This window comes from Botryllus schlosseri, chromosome 5 (assembly GCF_051294905.1).
Source record: "Botryllus schlosseri isolate E-star chromosome 5, Bs_hap1, whole genome shotgun sequence".
Taxonomy (NCBI): domain Eukaryota; kingdom Metazoa; phylum Chordata; class Ascidiacea; order Stolidobranchia; family Styelidae; genus Botryllus; species Botryllus schlosseri.
In genome coordinates this window covers 1,349,312-1,356,840 of record NC_137240.1, presented here as the reverse complement: position 1 = coordinate 1,356,840, position 7,529 = coordinate 1,349,312, and the positions used below count along the sequence as shown (strand labels likewise).

Genomic DNA, 7,529 nt, shown 5'->3' with positions numbered 1-7,529 from the left:
TCGTCTAGTTGTGGTGACAGCGGTAGCAACTGTCCGGGTAGTATTAGTGATGCGTCTCGAGAGCGTACATCTGAATGCTTACCTGTTGATGTCGATCGCGATAATAATGGGCATGAATCCAAATCTAAGACCCAAACATGTAATGAAGGCAGAACTCTAAACGAGTCAAGTCCAAGATATACGTCCAGAGGGAGACAAATTGTTAAACCAAGACATTTGAATGATTATGTGTTGCATTCAATCGCGTAGAACATAGATATGCGTGATGAAAATTGTGCCTTGTGCATTAATATGTTGCATAAATGCAGGATTGCTGCTTCATCGATTGTTGAATCGCGTAAAGTAAAGATAGACGCGGTTATATTGCGCTTTATACGGTGATATGCTATGTAAATGCAGGATTGCTGCATCATGTTGTGACTCCCGTCGTAGAATGTAAGGTGGGGTCACCGAAGCTCGTTGCTAAAGTATGCGTTGTAGTAATATGTGCGGACATCAGAATGTTAGGCTCGTGTATGCCCGCTTTTGTGCTATTGATATTTTTGTTCTGCATTTGTGTTTAATGATGGTATGTTATTGCAAGCAATGAGATCGTGATTGTCTCTATGGTATCGCTTTTGGGCTAATTATTATGTTTCTTTTATTGTATTGATGATATCATGTTATTATTGCATGCGAAGTGACCTTTAATGTCGCTGATGGTACCGCTTTTGGTGCTAGTTATATTTTGTCTTTTATTTCTTGATTGTGTTAATGCTAACTCTTGTTGATCTTGGCATTAGGACGGAACGATGATATTGCGAGTCGTTCCGAGCAGACATGGGGTGATTACTTCATGAATGTAATCGATTGCGATTACGATTACGATTACGATTACAGCAAAATCAGGAAGTAGTCGATTACGATTACGATTACACTGGAAAAGTAATCACGATTACTCACGATTACATTTATTTTGCATCTTAGAAGTTATATCGGAAGACAATATATGGATTGCGCTGAAAAGGCCTAATGAGATAACAATCTTCCTTAAAAAAAATATGCGTAATTGGCTTGCTACGTCATGGTGTACCGATTGCCCATTTTTATAGAGGTCGATTTATCACACCCAACGATTTGCATTCTTGCCAGGTCCATAACCGCCGCCCCCAAAATTTCCAATAGGGTGAGGAGCGAGATCGAAGGGGACTCAAAAGTATTTCGTAAACCAACATAAATTATACAGTCATTTCGAGAGATTTAATTAACTTGGAAATTCTCTCTGGATAGCTTGATTTTGAAATGCATACGTCTCCTCCTAAAATAAAGGATACATAATTTATAGTAGGGTTGCATTTAAAACAAATGGTTGTTTAAAACACTTTGTTTAAAACATGTTTTAAACGGTGTTCTAAAAACAAAGGCTTTAAAAAAACTAAATTGTGTTTTTAAAGTTGTAACATTATGCCATAATTGTGTAAACACTTTCCAAAAAACATATTGTATGAGCATACGGACAATTACCACCCGATTTGGCCTACGTACATCGATATGGGATGGTTGGAGCCCTCAAAATAGTCTGTTCAAGAGTTATAGTCCAGATATTTCGTCAAATGAGCTATACTTACCCTATATTTTCAATTGTCAATTTCAATCCACTAGGACGTCACAATTTTATATTCGTGACGCCGTGGTTTGAAACAAAAAACATTTTTTAAGCAAGCGCCTTGTTTTAAACATGTCTGTTTTAAATTGATTTTTGTTTTAAATGCAACCCTAATTTATAGTAATAGGCATTTAGGTGCCAGTCAATACCGTGCCACGACCCATCAAAAGATATACGCAGTTTCGACCAACATGCGACTTTACGAAGTGTGCTACTAAAGAAAGACATTGGTCGAAACTTTGGGTATGTGTCCATTGTCAATAGCCACGCTTGGTGGACGTGACTAATAGTCCGGTCCTTCCAATCTGAGCTCATAATGCAAATGCCACCCGGGGCACCCACAGAGTTTTAAAGACATGACAATTTGTGTGTGCGTTTCACCAAAGTTCTTGCGCCACTTCCATATCTTTTAATTATATAACAGACCGGAGGTCACGAATTAACAACATAAACTAAAGTAATTATAACAAGATACCGGACGTTGTAATTATGAATTACGTGCTCCCGGCTCTACAGGTAAATCTGACCATCGGGGTTGAGAGAGGATTAAAAATTAATAGTAATATAATGCAATTACTAATAATATTGACGAAATTCAGTCTTCAACTTGAAAATGCCACCCTATGGGGCCAAAGACCAACGTTTGGACTGGGGGACGAATTGCTGTTCAGGTCCAAATTCTAGCTACAGCCCACGCTAAATGGTATAGAAGCCCATGGCCATGGCGACAGGTCCCAATGTTGAGTAAAGAATTGTGAAATAACGATTGACGCTTGTTTCAAGTAGAATGAGAATAAGATGAAGCCGGGGCCCGATGAAGCGAACATAAAATTCTGCCTTCAACTTCATACAGATAATGTACTGCAAGCTGCCGTTACGAGAAACGGCAAAGACGGCTCGGTTATGACATATAATATATATCATTAGCAGTTGATTTTTAATGCTTCCTTGTGGAAACCGTAATGTTTTATTCGGCGAGTACAAAATTTCAAATCTTTGTCCATAGGCCTACTGCTCGCCAAGAAGCAACGGTCAAATTGCGTTTAGCTGAGCATAGCCAAACATCAATACATAAATTACTATTTTAAACTAGGCAGAATGGAGATTAATTATCCTGCTGCAAGGGAGTGACGATGGAACGTGTTGATAACCTGATATACAGCACGGCGGGTGTTCTTACAATCATACTAATGTAGGCTACGTACATCGAATATCTATTTACTGTGGATACTTCTTACGCAATGACGAGTAAAGGTAATAGGCTACTTCTGACGTAATAATGAGCAATACCATTTGGAAATCAGACGTGTGTGCTATCGCGAACCTGGTATAATATCTAGCCCTTCCTTGTTCACGAATGTTCAGTTTATGTCATAGTCCTTGTACAAATAAAAAGTAATCGTTCTTTCACTAAGAAATCGATTAAATATGCGAAGTAGTCGATTACGATTACGATTACTTCGGAATTTTTTCGAATGTAATCGATTGCGATTACGATTACTTGAAAATGCTGTAATCGTCGTAATCGATTACGATTACTAATCGCGATTACCCCATGTCTGGTTCCGAGATGGTTATGTAAAATAGGGTTTTCGCCACGTCACGCTCGCCACGCTTGCCACGCTCGCCACGCTTGCCACGCTTGTATGGTATTTCGTTTCATTAGTTTACTTTTGCCCCTGCATATAAAATCGTTACCTGTCTCCAGTCCCTGATTAGTTATAACTCTAGATAGAAGGTTTTGAACGGTATGTTCGGTTTTTTTTTTCACACAAAGTTCTTTGGCTGAAAGGGGGGAATTTATGACCGAACATTTTGAACAATATATTCGTTTTTTTTTTGACACCAAGTTTATTTTGTAGCAAGGGGGAACTTTTAACGAACTATATTGTTCACGCCATTTTAAGATTTGAGCAATAGGGAGTGTTGTAAACCTTACATAATTATCTGAACTGGAACCCGATAAGACCTTTGTAAGTCGTATATTTTATCGTGCGAACGTAGATAACAATTTGGCATGTACTCTCTCGTGGCTATGAGAGACGGTCATTCAATTCATGATATTTCGCTGATTAGGAAGTCCGTTACTTTGTCGTACGTGAGTCAATAAAGTTACAAGTCGTGGAGACAGAAACAAATATATTCGTCAGTGTGATCCATCGAATACGTGCCCAATAGACAGGCTTCGTGGTACGTCAGCCAACAAGGCCGTACGGCGCGGTTACGCCGGTTCGTCGAACGAAAGAAGAAACACGCAGCGAATTGTAAAACGCAACCTTCTTGGAGTCAATAATACATCTTGGAGTCAGATATACAATTATACAACTACAAACATTCGCTCTGCGTTAAAGTCAGTTATCTCGATTAGTAATTTTACGTGAAAATTCGCGTAACAAAACATGATAAAGAATGACCGCGGTAGATGTGGAAATATATTTAGTTTATAGGCTTCTATTTTGATTATATTATTCACTTTGCAAATTTGTTGCGAAGGAGAACTACTAAAAAATAGTGTAAAGTCATGTGCAGAGGCCGCCATAACGTTGAAGGAAACACACGGTTCTTCATTTGCATACGTTGCAAATTCCTTTCTTTTCGAAACTACTCTGTGGCATTCCAAATAGTCACTGATGTTACCCTAAAACAGGGGTCCCAAACACACGACTCGCGAGATGATTCGTGACTGAAAATTGTGAATTGGACTTGGACACGCGCATCACGCTAGGTGAAGAGTGCACATTGCCCAATCCTTGACTCATCCACTCAAGCTAGATTCAAAAGCCATAAATTCAGTCATTGACAAACAACTGTTGGATTATAACGCTTGTGCGAAAAATAATACAGGCGACAGATTTCGTGTCATTGGGCGGGACGGTTCTCAGTTACATTTGTATGCTTTGAAGTCGATTTCATCAAAATACACCAGCGAAGGCTGTGCCAACAAAGGGACTTCGAGTACCTTACCTTGTACAGATAGTACACTGGACGCTCTCGTATTCGAAATTTCATGCTGGTGACGTCATATTTTGTGATACAATTGTTGATGTACAATGTTCTTTCCAATTCTCTGCTAGTTGCTGACGATTACACCTGATGAGTGTCAGCCGAAAATATTCGGGTTAACTTGAATATTATTGTACTATTCAATTTCATATTGAAGTTCTGTACCTCAAAGAAGCTATTTTTTTAAAGTAGAAGAATATATGATCACTGCAGATTGCGAACCCGGCAGACAATGTATCTGATCAGCCGAAACGTCATTTGTAAGGTCCAGCTACAATTACTCAAAGTCGGTGTCTGGCCGTCGCTATGAAGATTAAATTGTTGAGAGTAGGGATGGTGTGAATCCCTTAAAGGTTCATGTTCGTGTGAACGCGAACCTCATGACGTCACGTGACGTCATACACTGCTAATTCCAACCCTACATTTCGAGCCACGTAATGTCAGAATGGTCAGGTACATAGTGACTTTTTAAACGTCGCCAAATGTTTCAACTGGAGCAATCAAATGATGTAATAATCCCATAAAATCAATATCTTCAGTCGCTTTGCCTACGATTTAGACGAGGACTTGCAAGGGAATGCAATGGTCTGGGCCAGATCGGACACGCTGCTCAATATCTACGTATCAACACTCAGACGCCAAAAACGGGTTTACCCCAGCAACAAGGTTTACAGCAGTAGCCAACACCACAATCGCATGGATTTGGCTTTTATGATACAATAAACATATAAAATCGAGATAGGCCTCGCTTGCTAGATATTTACATCAGACAACGATTTCAATCTCATTGATTGGTGGAATAAGCCTCATTCGCTGGCTACCTACATGTAGCGTATTTCGCTCTTGATGTAGTTTAATTGCGGTTAAAGCTCTGTTTTTCTCAAACTGTTTTACAGCTATTTATGTTCCCAATTTCGCGGTCAGGTTAATAAAATATATGGTTGACAAGTCAACAATAAATTACAAGAGCAATTCAATTTTGATACTGTAGGCTGACTCATTTTGAAAAGTACCGCACGGGCTTTTCAAAACCGTCTAGCAGGCCACGGGTTGGCCACCCGTGCTGAAAGGCTACCCCAAGCATCATGCATTTACATGGAAATACAAATCTTGATCACCCAGCAAAGGAGTCATTACATGTCTCACGGTCACGCTGAAAAGACGGACGTCAGTATAACCATTCCCATATGACGCCGAGACCGAAATAGGAACTTTACCAACGGCAACGAGATAGCATGGTGGCATAATACAAAGCTGCAACACCAATGGGTTGCGGGTTCTAGTTCGACCGAGGTCGACTCCAAAATTCCTACCCATGTGTTGGAGGTTTATCTAGGTTCCTCCTCGCCATCTCAACCGCTTAAGCGGTGTCTTATAAAAGCCTGGACGTTGGCAGTGCTGCGTACAAGTCGGCAGCTACGGAATTAAAATATACAGAATTGGCCTGGTGTGAATTACCATATCATTCGACAATAAATACTTCAAGCAAGCAAACAAACAAGATTCATTCAACGCGTGCCTCAACGCGAATATTTGTTTTCTAGATTTTACTACGTGCGATGAGGTTAATGATTGAGAGACAGATTCACTGACAATTACAATCGAGAATATCTAAAAACAGGTTGGCGGATTCAGTTGACGACTCATTTCTAATCACACTAGCACTCGTCACACGCAAACTACGTACGAAGGTTGCGTATTAATAATTGAAGGTAGGTATCTAAAATACATGACATGTCCAATTGTCCGACATACCAGGCATCTGCTCTGCACTAGCAATGCGTTTTGGCCGTCGGATTGTTAGGCCAACAATCAAGTCAGTGCTCGAGATTACCGGGTTACGATATGCTAACATATCTTTATCGGCAACGAGTAACGACACATGCCCCCTCATTTTCACCGACTGTTCTTTTGATGTTACGTTCTGTTGCTTTGCACTCGGTATGCTCTGTACTCTTCTTAACATCTTCTTAGGACAGTGGTTCACAACCATCTCGGACAGTAACGTCCAAAACTAATATCGCGAACCGCCGATCTTCATAAATAAAAATTAACGATAATGTTATTACGATAAATATATGCCATTGGAGATATTGGAAACTTTAAAATAATAAGAAATTGTCTGCTGCCACTTTGCTATTTCACTAGTCACCCGTGGTTCCAGTAACTGCAGGACTCAAACTAGTTGTGGGCTATACTCTTAAACAGTCTGGTGCAACTCCTGTAGCGTAGTGGCTGAGCTAAGCAGACCTCAATGTAAAAGCTTTTAATATTGCCACAATCGATCACTTTGTTCCAGCAGCCAACTCATCCATTTTCAAGCAAGAACTTTGCGAAATGATTCCACGCCTGTTATGTTTGTTCATTGCGGCATGCTAATACTTGTAGCATTCTAATGATTCCCATAGTTCCGCTTTCTGTGATAATTTACGGGTATTGGACTAACAAGGCGGATATGTGTTCTTCAAAATGGTTTTAAAACACAAGGCCGTAGCCCAGTCGTAATATACACCGCAATATTATTATTGTGTACAGCGCACCAGTGGTTCTCAATCTTTTTTTCAGCTGAAAGACCTGTAAAATTAAAAACAAAAGATTTGGAGTGCCGGACTGCCGGTGGACCTTTAGAAATGGAAATCGTGTCGAAAATGCGAAATGTGTATCTGGCTTTTTGCGAATAAGGTATTGTAGAGTAACATTTTGAGGGCGTTGTCCATAATGAAATATGGTCATGATAGTATTCCTGTAATTTTAAGATATAGCGTATATCTGAAGGTGCAGAGTCGAAGCATAATTGCCTTGCCCCGATAAACGTCTTGCCTCCGAGACTCGATTACAGTACTGCGCGCCGAAAACTAAGCTAACTCGAATAATATTCATG

At 40.0% G+C, this 7,529-nt stretch overlaps 1 protein-coding gene across 2 annotated transcripts in view; it reads left to right on the top strand.

The window, feature by feature from the left end:
• The first annotated feature begins 3,224 nt into the window (after window positions 1-3,224).
• Window positions 3,225-7,529, top strand: part of LOC145439594 (cytochrome P450 2U1-like) — a 30,404-nt gene continuing 26,099 nt past the window's right edge. The window contains exon 1 of one of the 2 annotated variants that reach the window (XM_080317100.1): window positions 3,225-3,949. The gene's annotated coding sequence lies outside the window, so the exon portion shown is untranslated. Of the gene's footprint in view, window positions 3,996-7,529 lie in introns of both variants that reach the window. The other variant, XM_080317099.1, reaches the window with a different exon arrangement.